The following is a 24,201-nucleotide window of genomic DNA, read 5'->3' on the forward strand; positions in this document are numbered from 1 at the left end:
GTCATCATCTACAGTGATTTTGGAGTCCAAAAAATAACATCTGTCACTGTTTCCACTGTTTCCCCATCTATTTGCCATGAAGTTATGGGACCAGATGCCATGACATCAATTAACAGTTTCTCCTGCTTTCTGGATAAGGAACAGTGCTTCTGAATTAAAGTCAAAGGTGTGTGCAATGGCTCTGTCTCTCTATGTGTCATCCTTGTATTGTAGTCAGAAAATTCCCTTGATTTGCCCTCTGTGTCCTTCAGTCATCCCTGACTTCTTGCCACTTGACTCAGAAGGAGTGCTGAGTCAGTTAATTACTTTTGCTTTAATGGATTCCGTTATTTTACAAAGTCAATGCTCCCAGAGCTTTGGATAGTTAAATTTTACTAATGCATTTGCCAATATATTTTGCACATGCCAAACACTATGTACATTGGGTTATGAGTAATTATAAACTAGAAATTGACACTCTGCAACCAAGAGCAGATTCATGCCCTGTTGCAAGTCTTCCTGTTACAATGCCAAATGATTCTATCCAAGGCCCTTCTGTATCTTCTGCATGCTGAGACCTCTGATTCTCCCCTGCTTTTTTGCTAAAATACATATATATACATATGTACACATATATATATACACACATATATACATATATGTATATACATATATATGTATAAAGAAGCTTTTCTACTATGCTTGATAAAGGTTTGAGAAAGAACAACAACAAAACAAAATGAGATGGTGAAATTGGAATAAATGAAATGAGAGCACTGAATATGAAATAGAAAAAGTGAAGCAAACTAGATAAAAGTAAAAGATCATCATATAGTCCAGTTGTTTTTAAACATGGCTGCTAATTAGAAACATACCTGGAGCTTTGGAGAAAAAAGCAATACCTGGGCATTTGTACTTTTCAAAAAATTCCAAGATAATTCTGTTATGCATCTGAATTTTAAAAAGTGATTACACGTTTTTTCTATTAAATGGTAGTCTTTGTGATACAGAATTCTATTATTTTCTATTGACCAATCATGATACAAAGGTGTTAAACTAATAATAGTTACATAATCACAATAGTAATAGATGTTTATCAGTTTTCACAATCAGTAGCCAGACAAAAAATAAAAGATAATTACAATTGCAAGCCATAACAGAAACATGATTAACCTAACAATATAAAATAACTACATACAATTTGAGGGGTTAAGTAGAGTGATGTGGTAAGTGGAAGTATATACATGAATATGTTCTCATCCACCTAGCCAGTCTGTGTCTTTTGGCTGGAGCATTTAATCCATTTACAGTTAAGGTAATTATCAATATGTATAATCCTATTACCATTTTCTTAATTGTTTGGGGTTTATTTTGTGTAAGTCTTTTCCTTCTCTTGTGTTTCCTGCCTAGAATAGTTTCCTTAGTATTTGTAGTAAAACTGGTTTGGTGGTGATGAATTCTCTTAAATTTTGCTTCTCTGGAAAGCTTTTGATTTCTCTATCAAACCTGAATGAGAGTCTTGCTGGGTAGAATATTGCTGTTTGTAGTTTCTTTCCTTTCATCACTTTAAATGTATCGTGCCATTCCCAACTGGCGTTTCTGTGGAGAAATCAGCTGATAACCTTATGGGAGTTACCCTTGCATGTTATTTTGTCATTTTTGCTTTTAATCTCCCCAGCTTTTTATCTTTTTTTCCCCTTTTATTTTTTTTAATTTGGCAGCTCCACTGAAATATACTTTATTCATTGTAGTCTTCCTTTTTTGAACAGATATTTTCTCCCTACCACCAACTTCCTGCGAAGCCAGTATTTCTTCCTATACACAAGAGAACTACAAACAATTAACATCAGTGCCAGCTGGCCATACAGCCACTTATCAGTTCTGTTTCCTCCCAATGATAAATTCTCTTTCCCTTTCAGATTCTCAGTCTCAACATAAGGATTCAATAATCCAGCTCATTTTTCCTTTTTTTTCTTTTTTGCTCAGTATCATATTTTCAAAGGTAATTCTTCCTGGGGTAGAGTAGGAGAAGCTTGAAAGTTCAAATATGGATGACATTTTAATGGCAATTTCCATGGCCCTGAGAGCATTTGGGCCTCAAGATATCTATTTTTATTAATTATAATAGCAAATAGTATTGTCTAAGTACTTACTCTATGCCAGCACTGAGCATTTTATGTGTATCATTACTTCTTCATCTTAACAACCTTAGTATTATTAACCCTATTTTAAAAAGTTTTCACCAGGAGGTTGACATTATCTCCTTTCTTACTTCCCACATTCATGTTCTCAACTCTGCAGTCAATGGTAAAGAGACTTGTCTTGAAACATTTAATAGATCACATCATTGCTTCCCATTCCATTCTATCACCTTCTCTCTGTCTCTCTCCTTAGGAAAATTAGTGCTTTCCCACTACCCTTTGAGTAAAGGACAAAATCGTTAGCATCATTCTGTACTAGCCCTACCTGTCCATCCAGTTTCATTTCATAACCCCCAACTCCCTGGTTCTCAGCATAACCACTAAACCATTCCCAGCATGTTCCAGGGTCCCTTCTCAGAACCTCTACTCAGCCTCACTGCTCATTCACTCACCCATTCATTCTCTTCCTTCAGCTCAAGAGTTGCATAGTCAGGAAAACCTTGCCTGAACTCCCAAAGTTCATATGCCCATTTGTAGCACCAGGTCCTTCTTCTTCATACTACTTAGAAGTTATATGGAAAGTTGGAATTTGACAAGTTTGATTAATGCCGGCAAGCTCTAGTGTGGTGGCCCTCAGAGTGGGGTTCTGGAACCAGTAGCATCAGTTTCGCCTGGGAACTGGTTAAAAATGGAAATTCTTGACTCACACCTCAGAGGGACTAAATCAGAAATCTGGAAGCATAATGCAATATCTGTGTTGAACTCCACAGGTGATTCTGATGCTTGCTAAAATTTTAGGAGCAATGTAGATGGTAAGTTCCAAGAGGAATTTTTGAATTATCAAGGAATTATATCATATTTAATGAATAAATAAATGAAGATGAAAAGCTTAAAGGTTAAATAACTGAAAGGTTAAATAACTTGTCCAAAATCAAAGATCCAGCAAGTAATAGAATCAAGAAGTATGATTCTTTATCATCATGTTTGCGACAATTTTTTTTTCATTCCAAGAAAAACCAAGAAATATTGCTCGTTCATATTTATACTGAATAATACTTGGACAAGTTTCTCAAATTCCCCTTTCCCTTAAACATTTTTCCATACACCCTCACTTACATAAACATTGATGACAGGATGTTAACTTATACTCAGTAAAAGTACCTAGAAGTTTCTAAGAAACTTGCTTTGGGATTCTGAAATCCACAACCAGGATGAGATGAAGTGAAATTATAAAAGTGACTATGAAAAAGTTTCTTTAAATGAACATAACTGGCATTTCTAAAACATGCTACATAAAGACCAATTGATATCAATAAATAATTTGGAAATTAAACAATAATGAAGGTGGATATTCACAACTTTCACTTTTCTAAAAAATTTTTATGTAAAATCAGAAATTTCCAATCTATTATAGTTAGAAGTCAATTATCAGTTTTCCTTATAACTTTACACACACATACACATGCACACACACACACCCCACACACAGATCTAACAACCTAATTAGTACGTAATCATATTTAGGTAAGCACAACTGTTGGCTTTTCATCTCTCATTAAAATGATTGCAAATCACAAAGTAACTTTAAAATTGTGTTTTTATAGTAATAAAAATGCATATAAAATCAAACAGTCTTAATGTCACTATTTTAAAAAATTTAAGGTAAAATAAGTGAAAGTTTCTTTTTCTGCTCTGTCAACCTCACTTTCCCAGAAGTAATCATTTGTAACTCTTTGGGGGCTATCTATCACAATATCTTTCTAAACATACTGAGACATATCTAGCTTTACATTCAAGTACATATGTCTGCATACAAATATCTGTTTATATTCATATATACAGTATATAAACCCACATTTAGTCATAGTTTTCGGATAATAAAAAAGGAACACAGACATAGAGAACAAATGAATGGATATGGAAGGGGAAGGGGGGGTAGGAGGAACTGGGAGGTTGGGATTGACACTATACAGTATTGATACTATGCATAAAATAGGCAACTAATGAGAACATACTGTAGAGCACAGGGCACTCTACTCAGCGCTCTGAGGTCACCTAAATGGGAAGCAAATCCAAAAGGGAGGAAATATATTCATATGTATGGTAGACTGATTTTCCTGTGCAGTAGAAACACAACACTGTAAAGCAACTATACTCCAATAAAAATTAATTAATAAAAAAAAAAAGGAACACACTAGATACGCTGGGATGCAATTCATTTTTGCATTACTATCCTATGGACAGAGGAACTCTGTGAGGCTATTTATTACTATTAACCTTCAAAAGTCAAAGATGCAACAGTGGTTTTCTTCCCAATCATTAAAAACACTGAGCAATCAGAGGGCCCCAGTTAGGCTGGGATCTCAAAGCATGTATTTCAGGCAGTTCATTTCAGTTCAATCGGTCTGTCATGTCTGATCTTTGTGACCCCATGAACCACAGCACGCCAGGCCTCCCTGTCCATCACCAACTCCTGGAGTTTACCCAAACCCATGTCCATCGAGTCAGTGATGCCATCCAATCATCTCATCCTCTGTTGTCCCCTTCTCATCCTGCCCTCAATCTTTCCCAGCATCAGGGTCTTTTCAAATGAGTCAGCTCTTCGCATGAGGTGGCGAAAGTATTGGAGTTTCAGCTTCAATATCAGTCCTCCCAATGAACACCCAGGACTGATCTCCTTTAGGATGGACTGGTTGGATCAGAGGAATAAGACCAAAAAATGAGTAACAAAGTCTTCTGGGAAGAACTCTTCACCCCAAGGTCACCTCTGGCCACCACAGTACCACTCCTAACCTCAACTGAGACACTGCATTCTGTTCCTTGTCTGAACATCAAACTTCAAAAGGCTTTGACTTCTAGACCTGGAACCAACCATTGCTTATACACACATCTTCCTTTGTTTTAAGAATCTTGTTTCAAATATGTGTGTGTTATTACATTTCCTATACTCACTCTTACATTTTTAAGAAAATAACATTTAAACCAAAGACTAGCTCAGCTTAAAGCCATAAAATGATGTTCAGTTCATGAGAAAGCCAGTTTTAGGATACAAACAAAGCATAATAACAAGCATCCAGTTGGAACATAGAAATCTAGGCAATGTAGCCCATTTCACTGCTCCTGTGCACAGGAAACCATGAGCTGGTTTAGGATTATTTATTCAAAGGATTCAGGGATCTATGAGAGACCCCCAAAGGCATGAATGAGCTGGATCTTGAGAATTTACTGGAACTTGGGACTGAGATGCTCCAGAGAAGTCTAGGAATTCTTTCTCTCTGTTGCTTGTCTTTGCTCCTCATCCTTCATCCTTCTGTGTCTGTAGATCTGATTTCTCAATTTCACTATTCACACAGCAGAAAATGGCCACATCCAAAGATAGGCTGGAAATCTGGTAGAACCAACTGCAAAGTCCCAGAGGCAGGGGCTGGTTAGCATAGCTTAGTATTGAAATTCAATTTTGGCCCAATCAGTCACTACTAAAAAGTGGTATATACAAAAATGATTTCTCCTATAAAGCAATGGCAACCCACTCCAGTACTCTTGCCTGGAAAATCCCATGGACAGTGGAGACTGGTAGGCTGCAGTTCATGGGGTCGCTAAGAGTTGGACACGGCTGAGCAACTTCACTTTCACTTTTCACTTTCATGCACTGGAGAAGGAAATGGCAACCCACTCCAGAGTTCTGGCCTGGAGAATCCCAGGAACGGGGGAGCCTGGTGGGCTGCCGTCTCTGGGGTCGCATAGAGTCAGACACAACTGACACAACTTAGCATAGTCACCACACAGAGTTGGGTAGGTGGAACTACCAGGAGATGGGACCCTCCACTAAGTTTTGGAGATAATTCACTAGAAATTTACTGCAAATTTTATTTTGCCCAACCACAGTTTTCCATTTGAATACACAAACAAGATCTCATTTAATCAAGAGTCTTAATTCTCCCAGTTGGGATGGTTGTAAATTTCAACTTCCCAACTCCTTCTGGACAAATGGGACACATAAATTAGAAAAACAAAGACCGCCAGACCAGAAAATGCAAAGCGTCTAAGGGTTTTAATTCAAATATGAGCTACCCAGTGCATTCCGTATTATGTAGGGAAAAGTTTTGAAGCATCTTATTTTAATTAATAGAGTCTTGAAACTATTGATGAAAATTTTAAGCATGAAATCCAAGTACACAGCACAGAATTTCCTTCAAGTCAAATTATCATATGACCACAGGATCCAACTCTGAAACAGTCATGATAAACCATAGCCATTTAGAATGCACCAGCTCTTAGTTTCATGTAAATAATACATTGTACCTTCAAAGGTCAGGTATCTGGAGGACCTACCACTCAGGAATAAAAATCACATAATATCATACACCAATGATCCTGGAGACTTGGTTATATGTCATCATAACCCTTCAGTGATAGCTACACAATCTCTAAATTAAAGTTATTACTTTTTCATCAAAAGTGGCTTTTATGAGACAGAAACACAGTTCTGATACTCATCAACCCCAAAGAGATTTCTCTTTTGGAAGTGGCAAGCAACCTCAGGATGAGGAGATTTGTCTACATTACAAAAGCCCACTATATAATTCAGCAGTCGAGGCCAGCATCAGCCCTGGAGAGACGCAGCATGTGTCTTCAATTCTGGATTTACTGATTCACAGTATCTGTCTGGGGCACACCAGGAGTAAATGTGGCAGTCTCCACAACCAGTCATACCCTTCTGTATCTAGGAGTTCCCAGTCACTGTAGAATGACCCTAATGAGCATCTGGAACCACACAAAACTTAAATCCACTGAAGGAAAGACACACATGGACACACAGTCAGCTCCCTTTCACAGAACCAAGCTCCTCTAAACCTCACTGGCACTGCCACATCCTGCTTTTCCTTCTCCATATCAGCCCCTCCTACTCTTGCCAGGATCTGCCCCGAGTATCCTGCTCTTCACACTCAATGCATTCTCCCTCAGTCTCACCTAGAGTTTCAACTTCCACATAATTATTGGCTCTGATCTTTCTCCTAAGTTCTAAAACCAAAACTTCACTTACAGATGAAAATTTCCTCTTGGCTCTCATAAATTATCTCCATTTTGACATATCCAAAATCCCCAACATCTTCTCCTGATCCTCCCCAATAAATCTGTTCTTCCTAGCGTTGTTAGTTTTTGAGGCATCAGACCCAAATGAAGAATGATACAGGAAGGTTGCAGCAGCCATTCAGAATGCAATTCAGGGCTACTGTGTCACCTATGATGAGAAAAAGAGAGTTAATACCCAGACATCTAGGGACTTGCCTGGTAGCTCAGTTGGTGCAGAATCCACCTGCAATGCAGGAGACCTGGGTTCGATCACTGGGTTGGGAAGACCCCCTGGAGGAGGGCATGGCAACCCACTCCAATATTTTTGCCCGGAGAATCCCCATGGACAGAGACTGGCAGGCTACAGTCCATGGGGTCACAAAAAGTCGGACATGACTGAGTAACTAAGTACAGCATACACCTAGACATCTTCCCGAGTGACACAGTGGTAAAGAATCCACCTGCCAAGCAGGAGACACAGGCTTGATCCCTGGGTCAGGAAGAGCCATTGGAGGATAAAAAAAAAAAAAAATGGTGACCCATTCCAGTATTCTTGCTTGGGAAATCCCATGGACAGAGAAGCCTGGTAGGTTACTGTCAATCAAGTTGCAAAAGAGTCAGACACAACTTAGTGACTAAATAACAACCCAGAAATCACTGGATTGTTTTCTCAAGAGGATAAATAGAATTTAATCCAGCATCAGAACCAGAACCTGTGCCATCAACGTCAGGCATGAGTGAAATTGCAGCTTGCCCTCTGATTCCATTGCTGATCCTTCAGCTCTACCATCTCCCACCCCCTCTCCCTCCTTCAGTCAGCAACTCTTGTTGCCTTTTCACTCAATTCCAGCCCCTGTGTGTCAGCTGTTGTACTGTACTACTGTCCTTTTCAAGGTATTGTACTGTAACATTAAAAACGTTTTGTTTAAAAATGAAATCTGTTCCTCCTCCTGTGCTCCCTTCATCAGGGAAGAGCACCACCATCTTTTTCAGGACTCAAGAAGAATCCTTAAGAACACCCTTGATTCCTCCCTTTCCTTCACTATTCATGTATAATTAGTCACCTGTCAATGCTATCACCTAAATATGTCTCACGTCTACATACTTCTCTCCATCCCTACAGCCCCTACCTTGGATTGAATGGTTGGTATTTCCCACCCAAACTCCTAGAGCAATGTATCTCCATGTCTCCAGTCTTGCCAACTCCCAACCATTCTCCCCAATGCTGTCAGTGTCTGGCCAAAGGTGTAAATTGATTGGCATCACTCACCGGAATAAAACGTGACAACTGCCCTCCAATACTCTTAAAGGCAAAACTTGGTAACAGCAGTTCTCAATCAGTGGCAATTTTACTGCCCACTCTCAGGGGACACTGGGAATGTCTGGAGGGGAGGGTGTTGGCAGAGACCTGAAATATGGATAAATATCCTATAATGCATAGGACAGCCCCCAGCCCCACCCCAACAAAGAAATACCTGGCCCAAAATTCAAGAGAGCTGAGATTGGGAAACCCAAAAGGCATAGAGGGCTCTGTGTAGCCTTCCTATCTTCTTGTGATTTTCTACCTTCTACACCATCCCCCTGACCTAATCTCAATGAACCAGCCAAATTACACTTATTCCCAAAGATACTGTAATCTCGCGCTCCTTGAGGTCTTCCTGCACACTATTTATACAGCCTGGAATACTGTCCGTGTGGTTTGCCTGCTTTCTTTACCTAATTCATAGTCTCCCTAAAGGTTTCAGCTCTGATATCCCTTATACTGGGAACACATCTAGCCCCATGAATTAGGTACCCCTTCAGCCCAATCAGTTCCAGTCTTTCCCTGTTTCATAACTGTTGGTTGGCTTATCAGTGACCCAGACTTGTCCATGCCTATCTTGACTTTTGTTTAGTTCTTGGCATCTAGCACAAAGCCTTTCACACAACTGGCACTTGCCTACTGTTAAATGAATATACAATTTGAAATAAATGAATATACAGTTTGAAATTAACATCACTGGTAATCATAAACTACCAATGCTCCTCACGTAGGACATCTTCATCAGCAGTCTTAAATCAGAAGCCTTGTCTTTACTTCTAAGTCCTAAAAAAAAGTAAGCTTTGGTAAGCTCAGAAAAGTCACAAAGATACCATGACATTATGCAAGGTATTTAGAAGCTGTTGAAAACCATGGAGGTTAGTAAAACTGTTATCATCAGGCGAATTTTTGGAGCCTAACCATCTGATCTGCCTTTAATAAAAATGAGGCATGGCTTTATAGCTGGTGTTAGTGGTAAAGAACCAACCTGCCAATGCAGGAGACATGAGACATGGGTTCAATCCCTGGGCTGGGAAGATCCCCTAGAGGAGGGCACAGCAGCCTTTCCAGCTCTCTTTCCTGGAGAATCCAATGGACAGAGAAGCCAGCCAGGCTACAGTCCATAGCGTCACAAAGAGTTGGACATGACTAAAGTGACTTTACACGTGGCAAAACAGCACATATTTTTAAAAAGTAAATGCTAAATCAGTACTGTCCCCAAGGAAAAACCACACACACACACACACACACACACAGAAATTTCAGTTCCTGGGCAAAATTAAATGAAAAAAGAAACCAACAAATGAAACAGGAAGAATAAGAAGATACTACCTTTCATCCAAGGATATCAACTAAAAGGCAATGGCTTGCTGAGTAACCAGGAAAGAAAAGGACACTGAGTGGGCTCCTCTGACTCAGGGTTTCAGGGAATGTGTTGCACGGAAGAGCAGACCTCCCCCTCAGAGACCCCTAATCAGTAACTCCAGAGGTGGGGACTAGCGATGGGTGTTTTAACAAGTTCTCCAGGGCATTCTGCTGCCAACTGAAGTTCGAGAACAGCTCCCTGATTCATCCTATAGTTCCAAGCTCCATTTTCACCATAACTACATTATACAGGCCTTTCTATGTACCAGACTCTGTTCTTAACTATTTCTACATTAATTCATACAATACTACTACTACATTCCCATTTTGCAGATGAAGAAAGAAATGCAAAGTGGCATTCTGTTCCTATGAATTATAGAAACTTCTGATATTCTTTGAAGAGCAAATACCACAGAATCTGAGCTTCTGAGCTTTAGGACTCTGCTAAAATCTTTCTCCCTCTCATCAACTTCATTTAAGGGTTGCCCTGTCACCCATACCACACTCCTTGCAGAGTTGCTAATCCTTGATCCTTATGAGGTAATTTAATGGATAGGGCAGAATCCCATCTAGCAACTACAAGGATACACCCACTAATCCTTGAACTTTATACTCAAACCAAGTGCATGCCTGTTCCTGCCTTCCCTTGGGGAACCCATTCTCACAAGACCAGTCCTCTAGCCCAGCTGTTCTCAAAGTGCTGTCCACAGATCCTGAGGGTGGGAGGGTCCCTGAAACCCCATTAAAGGACTACATGCTTTTATAACAATACAGTTAAAGGTGTACTTGCCCTCGTTGCTTTGTCAGCATTGGCACCACAGATAAAAAAGCAACGGTAGTAGGTTAAAGTGTTAGTGCCTTAGTGTGGATTAAGGAAGTGGCAGCAAACTGCACTGGCAGTCATTGTGCTCCTCAAGGCCATGCACTTGCAATAAAATAAACAGTGGTTTCAATCAAGAGGGTTCTTAACGGACCAGTAAGAGTTATCAGTCTTACTAAACCTTGAGTACACTTCCTTTTAATATTCTATATGATGAAATGGGGGAAATACCAAAAGTACTTCCATATAGGTAAATATAATTGTTACAAGGAAAAGCATGTGTCCGGCTATTTGGGTCAAGAGCTCAGCTGGTTCCTTTTTTCCTTAAACACAAGTTTTATTTGAAAGGAAAACTAACAAAGTATGATTATTTAGACTTGGTCATTTGGCAAACCCTTTTCTGAAAAATGAAGGAAGTGATCCTACCACTTCAAGAAAAGCAACTAACAGTACTTGATGCCTGTGATAAAAGTTTAGTTTTTCAAATGAAAATTAAGACTTTATAAAACTTATATCTGCCAACATGAGCTTGACAGCTTTCCAGTACTTAAAAAATTTTTCTGATGAGATATTTGAAGTGATATTAAGGAATGTAATATTTGGCTACTGTGTAATAAAATGTGTCGTTATTTGAAAGATCTTCATTAACTCAGTGAACCAATACTTTCATATGACCAATGCAAGATGTGACAAAATCATGAATGGGTAAAAGTTTCACTCAGAGTACAAGCTAGACAGTGAATTTTAATGTAACAGAATATGAAAAGTCTGTTGATTCCCTTTCAGATTTCACACTGCAACTAATTTTTAAGAAATTTGGGGTTTTGGTATGGTACCAAAGCAAAATGTCCTTAATTATCAGAAAAGGGTATTCAAATATTCTTCCCTTTTCCAATATCCACGTAAAATTGCATTTTCTTCATATACTTCAACCAGCACAACATGTTGCAACAAGCTGAATGCAGAAGATATGAGAATCCAGCTGTCTTCTATTAAGGCAGATTAGAGAGATTTGCAAAAAGAAAAGTTTTAATGCTAACATTCTCACTAATTTTTTTGGAAAATATAATCACTTCTTATCTGTGTGCATGCTCAGTCACTCAGTCATGCCCAGCTCTTTGTGACCCTATGGACTGTAGCCTGCCAGGCTCCTCTATCCATGGGATTTTCCCACCAAGAATACTGGAATAGTTTGCCATCTACTTCTCATAAATATATATTATTTGTGTTAACATGTCATGAGTTTATCATTATTAATTTAAATAGATTAATAAATATTTTTAATCTTCCCAGTTTTTATTTCTAATACTATAAGTATTAGGGCTTCCCTGGTGGCTCTGTGGTAAAGAATCCTCCTGCCAATGCAAGAGACTTGGGTTCGATTCCTGGGTCAGGAAGATCCTCTGGAGAAGGAAATGGCAGCACACTCCAGTATTCTTGAAAGGGAAATCCCATGGACAGTGGAGCCTGGCGGACTACAGGGGTTCATCATTGGGTCACAAAAGAGCCAAACATAACCTAATGACTAAATAACAATAATAGAAACTATAAATATAAATTGATGAAACATACAAACAAGAGGTTTTTAAGATTCTCAATGCTTTTTAAGAGTATAGGAAGCCCTAAGACACAAAATTTGAGAACACGGCTTTAGTCTATAAACCCTCTTTCTTGTATATAGTTCCTTAAAATCCTACTTAGTATCTCAGATTATTTCTCTTCCAAAATTCTTCCCTGGTTTATACCTAACCAACTATAATCACACCTCTAAGTGAAAGTGAAAGGAAGTGAAGTAACTCAGTCGTGTCCAACTCTTTGCGACCCCGTGGACTGTAGCCCACCAGGCTCTTCCGTCCATGGGATTTTCCAGGCAAGAATACTGGAGTGGGTTGCCATTTCCTTCTCCAGGGGATCTTCCCAACCACGGGTTGAACCCAGGTCTCCCGCATTGCGGGCAGATGCTTTAACCTCTGTGCCACGGAGTGGGCTAATCACACCTCTACTTAAATCTAAATTGTATACGTAACATAGTTCAGATCTTTATACCTATATGAGCCAAGTCTGAGTACACCATACCTTTGACTTAAACCTAGCTATTTGACTTACTAGTGTAACCTTGAAAAAGCTCCTTGCTCTAAGCCTCAGTATCTTCATTTATAAAGCAGAAGTAATCATAGTGCCTGCTTCATTAAAGATTGTATTTTGAGTAAGGAAGTCATTAAAGTTAAATGAAATCATAAATGTGAGTCCCTGATCTGATGGGATTAGGGTTCATAGAGGAAGAGACAGCAGAGAGCTAGTTCTTTCTCTACTGTGTGAGAGTACAGCAAGAAGGTGGCTCTCTGCAAGCCAGGAAGAGGGTTCCAACTAGAAACCAAATCACCAGACCTTATCTTGAACATTTAATCTCCAAAATGATGAGAAAGTAAATTTCTGTTGTTTAAGCCACCTAACCTATGATATATTGTTATGGTAGCTAAGACGGTCAAATTGTAGCTCAGTTGGTAAAGGTAATGCCTGCAATGCAGGGGACCCGACTTTGATCCCTGGGTCGGGAAGATCCCCTGGAGAAAGAAATGGCAATCTATTCCAGTATTCTTGCCTGGAGAATCCCATGGACAGAGGAGCCCAGCAGGCTACAGTCCTTGGGGTTGCAAGAGTCAGACATGACGGTGCAACAAAACCACCACCCTGGCAGCTGAGCAAACAAAGGATTAATAAGATAAGAAAAGTAAAGCATTTAGCACAGTTCCTGGTGAACAGTAAGCTCAACAAATATTCTTTGTTATTTCTATTATTATTCAATGAATATTTATTTAGTACCTACTACAGTTTCCCAGTTTCCTGCCATCATGGAACTTGCAGTCTGGGGGAGCAGGTGAAATGTGAGGGGAGACCACATTTAAACAAACAATTATTTGGAAAAGGAGTACGTCAAGCCTGTATATTGTCACCCTGCTTAGTTAACTTATATGCAGAGTACATTATGAGAAACACTGGGCTGGAGGAAGCACAAGCTGGAATCAAGATTGACAAGAAAAATATCAATAACCTCAGATATGCAGATGACACCACCCTTATGGCAGAAAGTGAAGAAGAACTAAAGAGCCTCTTGATGAATGTGAAAGAGAGTGAAAAAGTTGGCTTAAAGCTCAACATTCAGAAAACTAAGATCATGGCATCCAGTCCTATCACTTCATGGCAAATAGATGGGGAAACAGTGGAAAGAGTGGCAGACTATTTTGGGGGGCTCCAAAATCACTGCAGATGGTGATTGTAGCCATGAAATTAAAATACACTTACTCCTTGGAAGGAAAGTTATGACCAACCTAGACAGCATATTAAAAAGCAGAGACATTACTTTGCCAACAATTTTCCAGTAGTCATGTATGGATGTGAGAGTTGAACTATATAGAAGGCTGAGTGCTGAAGAATTGACACTTTTGAACTATGGTCTTGGAGAAGACTCTTGAGAGTCCCTTGGACTGCAGGGAGATCCAATCAGTCCATCCTAAAGGAAATCAGTCCTGAGTGTTCATTGGAAGGACTGATGTTGAAGCTGAAACTCCAATACTTTGGCCACCTGATGCGATGAGCTGACTCATTTGAAAAGACCCTGATGCTGGGAAAGGTTGAAGGTGGGAGGAGAAGTGGACGACAGAGCATGAGATGGTTGGATGGCATCACCGACTCAATGGACATGAGTTTGGGTAAACTCCAGGAGTTGGTGATAGACAGGGAGGCCTGCTGTACTGCAGTCCATGGGGTCTCAAAGAATCAGACATGACTAGCAACTGAACTGAACTGAACTGAACTGATAGTTGTGTTAAAAACTATGGAGTAAGTAAAGGATGTTAAGAGAAGATATAAAAGGGACAACTGATGTAAACTGGAAGGAAAGTATACATTTAGGAAGGCATCTTTTCAGTTCAGTTCAGGTCAGTCAGTCAGTTGTATCTGACTCTTTGACAGAAAATAGTCTGTCACAGTTTCCATTGTTCCCCATCTATTTGCCATGAAATGATGGGACCAGATGCCATCATCTTCAACTTTTTAATGCTGAGATTTAAGCCAGCTTTTTCACTCTCCTCTTTCATCAAGACGTTCTTCAGTTTCTCTTCACTGTCTGCCATTAGGGTGATATCATCTGCATATCTGAGGTTATTGATATTTCTCCTGGAAATCTTGATTCCAGGTACTTCATGCAGCCCAGCGTTTCTCATGATGTACTCTGTATATAAGTTAAATAAGCAGGGTGACAATTACAGCCTTGACATACTGCTTTCCCAACTTTGTTCTCAGTCTGCTGTTCCATGTTCAGTTCTAACTGTTGCTTCTTGACCTGCATACAGATTTCTGGGGGCAGGTAAGTTAGCCTGGTCTTCCCATCTCTTTAAGAATTTCCCACAGTTTGTTGTAATCCACACAGTCAAAGGCTTTAGCATAGTCAATAAAGCAGAAGTTTTTCTGGAATTCTCTTCCTTTTTCTATGATCCAACGGATGTTGACAATTTGATCTTTGGTTCCTCTGCCTTTTCTAAGCCCAGATTGAACATCTAGATGTTCTTTCATGTACTGTTGAAGCCTCACTTGGAGAATTTTCGGCATTACTTTGCTAGTGTGTGAGATGAATGCAATTGTGCTGTAGTTTGAACATTCTTTGGCATTGCCTTTCTTCAGGTTTGGAGTGAAAACTGACCTTTTCCAGTCCTGTGGCCACTGCCGAGTTTTCCAAATTTGCTGACATATTGAGTGTAGCACTTTCACAGCATCATCTTTTGGGATTTGAAACAGCTCAGCTGTAATTCCATCACATCCACTAGCTCTGTTTGTAGCAATGCTTTCTAAGACACACTTGACTCCACACTCCAGATGTCTGACTCTAGGTGAGTGATCACACCTTGCGGTTATCTGGGTCATGAAGATCTTTTTTGTATAGTTCTTCTGTGTATTCTTGCCACCTCTTCTTAGTATCTTCTGCTTCTGTTAGGTACATACCATTTCTGTCCTTTATTGAGCCCACCTTTGCAGAAATGTTTCCTTGGTATCTCTAATTTTCTTGAAAAGATCTCTAGTCTTTCCCATTCTATTGTTTTCCTCTATTTGCACTGACCACTTAAGAAGGCTTTCATATCTCTCCTTGCCATTCTTTGGAACTCTGCATTCAGATGGGCTTCCCTTGTGATTTAAAATCCTCCTGCAATACAGGAGACCTGGATTCTACCCTTGGGTTGGGAAGATCCCCTGGAGAAAGGAAAGGCTATCCACTTCAGTATTTTGGCCTGGAGAATTCCATGGACTGTATAGTCCATGGGGTTGCAAAAGTCAGACATAACTGAGTGACTTTCACATCTGCATTCAAATGGGTATATCTTTTCTTTTCTCTTCTGCCTTTTGCTTCTCTTCTTTTCTCAGCTCTTTGTAAGGCCTCCTCAGACAACCATTTTGCCTTTTTGCATTTCTTTTTCTTGAGGATGGTTTTGATTATGGTCTCCTGTACAATGTCATGAGTCTCCATCCATAGTTCTTCAGGCACTCTGTCTATCAGATCTAATCCCTTGAATCTATTTGTCACTTCCACTGTATAATCATAAGAGATTTGATTTAGGTCCTACCTGAATGGTATAGTGGTTTTCCCTGCTTTCTTCAATTTAAGTCTGAATTTGGCAATAAAGAGTTCATGATCTGAGTCACAGTTAGCTCCTGGTCTTGTTTTTGCTGACTGTATAGAGCTTCTCCACCTCTGGCTGCAAAGAATATAATCAGTCTGAATTCTGCATTAACCATGTGGTGATTTCCATGTGTAGAGTCATCTTGTGCTGTTGGAAAAGGGTGTTTGCTATGACCAGTGCTTTCTCTTGGCAAAACTCTGTTAGCCTTTGCCATGTTTCATTTTGTACTCTAAAACCAAACTTGCCTGTTACTCCAGGTATCTCTTGACATCCTGTTTTTGCGTTCCAGTCCCTTATGATGAAAAGGACATCTTGTCTTGGTGCTAGTTATAGAAGGTCTTCTTCACAGAACCATTCAGCTTCTTCAGCATTAGTGGTTGGGGCATAGACTTGGATTACTGTGCTATTGAATGGTTTGCCTTGGAAATGAACAGAGATCATTCTGTCATTTTTGAGATTGCACTCAAGTACTGCATTTCAGACTCTTTTGTTGATTGTGATGGCTACTCCACTTCTTCTAAGGGATTCTTGCCCACAACAGGAGATATAATGGTCATCTGAATTAAATTTCCCCTTTCCGGTCCATTTTAGTTCACTGATTCCTAAAATGTCGATGTTCACTCTTGCCATCTCCTGTTTGATCACTTCCAATTTGCCTTGATTCATGGACCTAACATTCCCCCTCCTATGCAATATTGTTCTTTACAGCATGAAACTTTACTTTCATCATGAGTCACATCCACAATTGGGTGTTATTTTTGCTTTGGCTCAGCCTCTTCATTCTTTCTGGAGCTATTTCTCCACTCTTCTCCAGTAGCATATTGGGCACCTACTCACCTGGGGAGTTCATCCTTCAGTCTCATATCTTTTTTTGCCTTCTCATACTGTTCATGGGGTTCTCAAGGCAAGAATACTGAAGTGGTTTGCCATTCCCTTTTCCAATGGACCACATTTTGTCAGAACTCCCCATCATGATCCATCCATTGGGTGGCCCTATATGGCATGGCTCATAGTTTCATTGAGTTTGACAAGGCTGTGATCCATGTGATCAGTTTGGTTAGTTTTCTGTAATCTTTTAGAAAATTACATTTATGGTTTCACTGAAGGATAAAGAGAAGTCTTCAAGTATAGATTCCTAAAGAGAAGGGGTCTCTGTGGACCTTGCACAGCATGGTCCACATGCTGGTAAATCAAGAATTTACCTTGATTATTAGAGTTTTTTCTATCTAATTTAAGCTACATTCAGAAGCACAAATGCTTGTTTCTAGGATTTTTTAATGACACTTTTAAACTTAATGTTTATTCTGGCTTTTATTTTAATATCCTGAGCTTACTGTTCATTGAGAATTACTAGTAGAAGTAGAATTACATTCTGGGGAAATTGAAAAATGACCTTTACAGGCAAAAAAAAGAGGAGATGAAAGGATCAATAAACAAAAGTCCCCAGTTACTCAATTCACCTGACTAATGTTACAATCAGAAATAATTTGATTCATAAGGTCAAAGTCTTCAGAGAAGCAAAGACCAGCAGGTGAAAACAAGGACACATGGGAGTCTATGAAAGGAGATTCCAGTCTCACTGTTAAGTGATTTTTCCTGATCAAAAAGCAAAAGCAGTGAAAAGATTTGAAAAATGACCCATCGTGCTAAGTACATAGCCATGAACATTCCTGTTAAGCCAGTCTATTTTAACTACCTGGCCTTAGAAACAAAACATCTTCTGACCAAAATACAGGCCCCAGCAATGAGCAGACAACAGAAGAATGAAAAACAGCTATGACTTCGTTTTGGCAGAAGAGACCTCTGAGGCTGTGTCAAGATAATAAAATATTAATATTAAAGTGTGTCTCAATTTAACTTTTCCTTCAGTATTCCCACAGATATTCTGTGAGAGCAGAACTCTTCAAAAACTCTTTTTCCAGCTCAAATAGAGTGCAGGCTTTTGATAAATCATAAACTGTAAATAGCCTCATGGAAGGAGCTTCAAGCTAGGAGCCAGCAGATCCTGGTACCAATCCCACTTTGTGACTATGGAAAAAACTTGTCCCCTATCTTTGCCCAAGAATCTCCATCTTTCATATGAGGATAATGGCCTTTGAGGAAAATCAGATCATGTGTAAAGATGCTCTGACTTTATAGAAGTAAGTATTAATACAGTCAACAGGACTACATTTTAGACCAGCACTATATTAAGTATACATACAGTTCCTGACTTAGGTTGGTTAGATTTAATGATTTCTCTACTTTACAATAGTTTGAAAGGGATACACTTTCAATATAAACTCTACTTCAAGTTGTGGATTTTGACTTTTTTCCCAGCTAGTGATAGGCAGTACAATGTTCTTTTATGATGCTAGGCAGAAGCAGCAGCTTTCACTGAGCCATGCAATCATGAGGGTAAGCAACAGATATCCAACACTTTGCTGTAAAATAGACTTTGTGAGATATCATTTTGCTCAACTCTAGGCTAACATGAGTGTTCTGAGCATGTATAAGGTAGGCTGGGCTAATATTCAGTAGATTATGTATATTAAATGCATTTTGAACATGCATTTTCTCTTATGGTGGATTTATGGGGACTGTGACCATCCTAGGGCTTCCCAGGTGGCACTAGTGGTAAAAAACCCACCTGTCAATATATGAGACAGATGCAGGTTTGATCCCTGGGTTGAAAGATCCCCTGGAGTAGGAAATGGCAGCCCTATAGAAGATCCCCTGTAGGAGGACATGGCAACCCACTCCAGTATTCTTGCCTGGAAAGTCCCATGGATACAGGAGCCTGGCATGGGGTCCTCCCTACAGTCCATGGGATCACAAAGAGTCAGACATGACTGAAGTGACTGTGCACTTAACCATCCTAAGTCGAGGAAGATCTGTATGATGTTTGTTATTGTTTAGTTGCTAAGTAGTCTCCAACTCTTTTGTGACCGCATGGATTGAAGCCTGCTAGGCTCCTCTCATGGGATTCCCCAGGGAAGAATATTGGAGTGGGTTGCCATGTCCTCCTACAGGAGATCTTCCCAACCCAGGGATCAAACCCAGGTCTCCTGCATTGCAGGCTGACTCTTTACCTGAATCTTCACCCAGAATCCCCATGGAGAGAGGAGCCTGGCAGGTTGCAGTACATGGGGTCATAAAAGAGTCAGACACGACTGACTAACACTAACACTAATACACAAACACACACATACACAATACATATATATGCATAAGGACAATGGCAAATAGCATCTCAATGCCAGGGTTTAGACTGGATTACCAGCAACCTTTATCTCAAGAAGAGGTGGACTCTGTGTGTTACAAATATTCTGAATAGCAAATAAAGTTTTTCAGCAAGTGATGGAACCAGTATTTTACATATCTGATCAGCCAGACTGGGTTAAATTCCAGAAGCCCTTGTGAACCAGAAGCAAGAATCACTTCTGTACATCAAGCTGATCTTTTTTTTAATTACCTCACCAAATAACCTAATTTGTATTTACCAGTGGGAGTGGAAGGATGCTGTTTTGTTTCCTTGGCTTGCTTTATTTTTTAATATAAGGTAAGCTAAATCCTTCCAACAGTTGTTCATATGTCCCAAAGCTTACAAAGAAGGAAATAGCAACCATTTCTGAGCAGCAAGAAGTGACCAGGCTGAAAGTTTTTTACTGTGTTTTCTTTAAGGCAACAACATTCTTCCTCAAACTGGCCTCAGTAGGGATTGGCTTTCCCAGGAGATTAAATTCAAGGGATTAGATCTAATAGACAGAGAGCCTGAAGAACTATAGATGGAAGTTCATAACACTGTACAGGAGGCTGTGATCAAAATCATCCCCAAGAAAAAGAAATGGAAAAAGGTAAAATGGTTGTCTGAGGAGGCCTTACAAATAGCGGAGGAAAGAAGAGAAGTGAAAGGCAAAGGAGAAAAGGAAAAATATATCCACCTGAATGCAGAGTCCCAGTGAATAGCAAAGAGAGATAAGATAGCCTTTCTAAGTGATCAATGCAAAGAAATAAAGGAAAACAATAGGATGGGTAAGACTAGAGATCTCTTCAAGAAAATTTGAGATACCAAGGGAACATTCCATGCAAAATGGGCTCAATAAAGGACAGAAATGGTATAGATCTAACAGAAGCAGAAGATATTAAGAAGAGGTGGCAAGAATACACAGAAGAACTATACAAAAAAGATCTTAATGGCCCAGATAACCACAAGGTATGATCATTCACCTAGAGTCAGACATCCTGGAGTGCAAAGTCAAGCGGGCCTTAGGAAGCATCACTATGAACAAAGCTAGTGGAGGTGACAGAATTCCAGTGGAGCTATTTCATATCTTAAAAGATGATGCTGTGAAAGTGCTACCCTCAATATGTCAGCAGTGGCCACAGGACTGGAAAAGGTCAGTTTTCATTCCAATCCCAAAGAAAAGCAATGCCAAAGAATGCTCAAACTACCACACAATTGCACTCATCTCACATGCTAGCAAAGTAATGCTCAACATTCTCCAAGTGAGGCCTCAACAGTACGTAAACAAAGAACTTCTAGATGTTCAATATGGATTTAGAAAAGGCAGAGGAACCAGGGATCAAATTGCCAACATCCACTGGATCATAGAAAAGGCAAGAGAATTCCAGAAAAACATCTACTTCTGCTTCATTGACTATGCTAATGCTTTGACTATATGGATTACAACAAACTGGAAAATTCTTAAAGAGATGGGACTACCAGACCACCTTACCTACCTCCTGAGAAATATGTATGCAGATCGAGAGGCAACAGTAAGAACCAGACATGTAACAACGGACTGGTTCAAAACGGGGAAGGAGTATGTCAAGGCTGTATATTGTCACCATGCTTATTTAACTTATATGCAGAGTATATCATGAGAAATGCCAGGCTAGATGAAGCACAAGCTGGAATCAAGATTGCCAGGAGAATTATCAATAACATCAGATCTGCACATGACACCACCCTTATGACAGAAAACAAAGAGGAACTAATGAACTTCTTGATGAAAGTGAAAGGGGAGAGTAAAAAACTGGCTTAAAACTCAACGTTCAGAAAATGAAGATCATGGCATCTGGTCCCATCACTTCATGGCAAATAGATGGGGAAACAATGGAAACAGTGACAGACTTTACTTTCTTGGGCTCCAAAATCACTGCAGATGGTGACTGCAACCATGAAATTAATATGCTTGCTCCTTGGAAGAAACACTATGATCAACCTAGGCAGCATATTAAAAAGCAGAGACATTACTTTGCCAACAAAGGTCGGTATAGTCAAAGCTATGGTTTTTCCGGTAGTTATGTATGGATGTGAGAGTTGGACCATAAAGAAAGCTGAGTGCCAAAGAATTAATGCTTTTGAACTGTGGTGTTGGAGAAGACTCTTGAGAGTCCCTTGGACTGCAAGGAGATCTAACCAGTCAGTCCTAAAGGAAATGAGTCCTGAATTGAATATTCAGGACTGATGCTGAAGCTGAAGCTCTAATACTTAGCCATTTGATGTGAAGAACTGACTTCTTGGAAAAGACCCTGATGCTAGGAAAGATTGAAGGCAGGAGGAGAAGGGGATGACAGAGGATGAGATGGTTGGATGGCATCACCGACTCGATGTACATGAATTTGAGCAAGCTCCAGGAGTTGGTGATAGACAGGGAAGACTGCTGTGCTACAGTCCATGGGGTCTCAAAGAGTCAGACACAACTGAGCAACTGAACTGAAGTGAACTTCCCTGTAGAAAGGTGCTACTGTGTACTTTTCTAACAATTTTACTCTGCTACCCCAAAATTTTTCCTTCCTGTCTTTTATCCTGATATATATAATATATATATATAATATATATAACTATAATCTATTAGCACAGACACAGACAATATAATCCTTGGGTCTCATCACTACCACAGAACACTCCTGGACAAACAAGCAGAAAAGACTTTACTGGAGAATATCATGAGCAACCACAATACTTTTGTTGCATTAATTACCAATTAGATACAAGTTGTCTTAAAGCAAGGACTATTAAGCTTTATCCCAAAGTCAGAAAGTTCTCATAAGGAAAAGGGCATCTATCAGATAAAATTTCCTTTCTATGCTACAACAGAACTCTCAGAATTCACATTCTGTAATCCAATGACTTAGATACTCATGCCTCCAGCCAGGCATGGCAGGTTCTTGCAATGTCAGCCCCCACCTGACAGCCCTCAAGGATCCCTTCAAGCCTCCAAGGTGATGGTCCAACTCCTTAGCCTGAACCAGAAGACCCTTTACCAGCTGTAGCTGGCCCTGTCCTCTACCTGTTTCTGTCCTTTAACTCTCCATTTGTGCTGGAGAGTTCTTACTTCCCTCAAGAGCCTTTCTCTCTCCACTTCCACATGGGGTGAGAGGACAAATCTAATTGCAAATTAGGCCAGCATTTCCATTTAAAATTAGGGCTTTTCCAATGCTAGATTATTTTTTGTTGGTAGTGGTTTTACTCTTTGCAGACTTCTGATTTCTGATTAGTTGTTCTAGTCACTGTTCATCATAAATTGTATTCATCTCAGATTTGAAAATTCTAAACTCACTAATCACAATGACCAAAGTGAATTGAGTCTGTCCATGTTTCATTCCATTGTATACTGACCTGTAGGCTTCAGCTCAGAAGAAAAAGGGGACACCAAGAAGTCCAGGGTAATTGCATACAGAAATGGACACAAAAGAGCCAGAGAGGTCCTATGCACCCATGGTTGATCTCTGGGTTTCTGGACATTATAGACTCAACACAGGGGTTGTTGTAACAGACAGAGGCAAAAAAAAAAAAAAAAAAACAAGCTGCTTTACTGTAAGAAAATAATTTAAGAACTTACCTGTATAAAGGTGGGCACACAAAGTGCATTCTTCCAATAGAAGAACAAATTCTTCTATCAGATCATACAGCCTGGCAAAGCCAGAATCCCTTAAAGAAATTTCCTTTCCCATTATCCTTTGAGGCTTACATCCTCTTGGCCCCACCCAACTCTTCTGGAGAGACTGGTCTGGACCTACTGCCTACCAGAAGCTAGTATCTTCCAAGTGCTTAAAAGACTAGATAAATGCAAGATCGATTTTCCATGTACCACAATCCCTTAGATGACTTCACAATCTAACCCTACATAAACTAATTCCTTTCAAATCCCCAAAGCACTGTAATAGTCACATTTGCCCTTACCTACAAAATACATACAATTACTGATTCCACTATTATCCACTCATAGGCTGTTAATTACCACTCATTTATTTGAAGACAGATCAGTCCCAAGTTCCAAATTCTCCAAGAGCTAAGTCTCAGAGTGATTTTAAGAAAAAAAAAAAACAAATGAAAACACCAAAGGTGTAGGTCTTTATATGAAAGACTCAGAGAATTCAGGAAACCATGAAGGCTCAATGCAATCCCCAGGATGGACCCAGGGAATGGACATTAGCTGCTATACACACGTACACACAGCCACAAGTGGGTCTCTGTAAACACAGCGCTGTTCTCTGCTGTTTTCTACAAGGAGATAAGTGTGTGTGTGTGTGTGTGTGTGTGTGTGTGTGTGCAGCATAGGATAGGGTAGGGAAATTGAAGAGACAGGAGAGAAACATTTCAATCAACATAGCTCAAATGCCTAAGCAGTGGATCTGAATGCCTGCATCCTATGGTACTGTGTGGCTACCCTCTGCCTTCCCATAGTATTACAAAGTAAGTACATACTTCTTTGCCTTTCATAGTAACATATCCAGTGGTTTATGGAATGTCCAAGTATATTTTTTATTCACTACTAGCATAATCGATGAAAAAGTGATGCTTAGATGCAGTAATTAATTCATCTGGACGTTGCAAATTTATTGAATATATACAGTCAGTTA

General features: G+C 39.7%; 1 protein-coding gene across 8 annotated transcripts in view; it reads right to left on the reverse strand.

Moving 5' to 3' along the window:
- The window catches only part of ST6GALNAC3 (ST6 N-acetylgalactosaminide alpha-2,6-sialyltransferase 3), a 626,405-nt gene that overhangs the window by 488,735 nt on the left and 113,469 nt on the right, over positions 1–24,201 (reverse strand). The gene's annotated exons all lie outside the window — the stretch shown is intronic.

The sequence above is a fragment of the Bos indicus genome, chromosome 3, assembly GCF_029378745.1.
Source record: "Bos indicus isolate NIAB-ARS_2022 breed Sahiwal x Tharparkar chromosome 3, NIAB-ARS_B.indTharparkar_mat_pri_1.0, whole genome shotgun sequence".
Classification (NCBI taxonomy): domain Eukaryota; kingdom Metazoa; phylum Chordata; class Mammalia; order Artiodactyla; family Bovidae; genus Bos; species Bos indicus.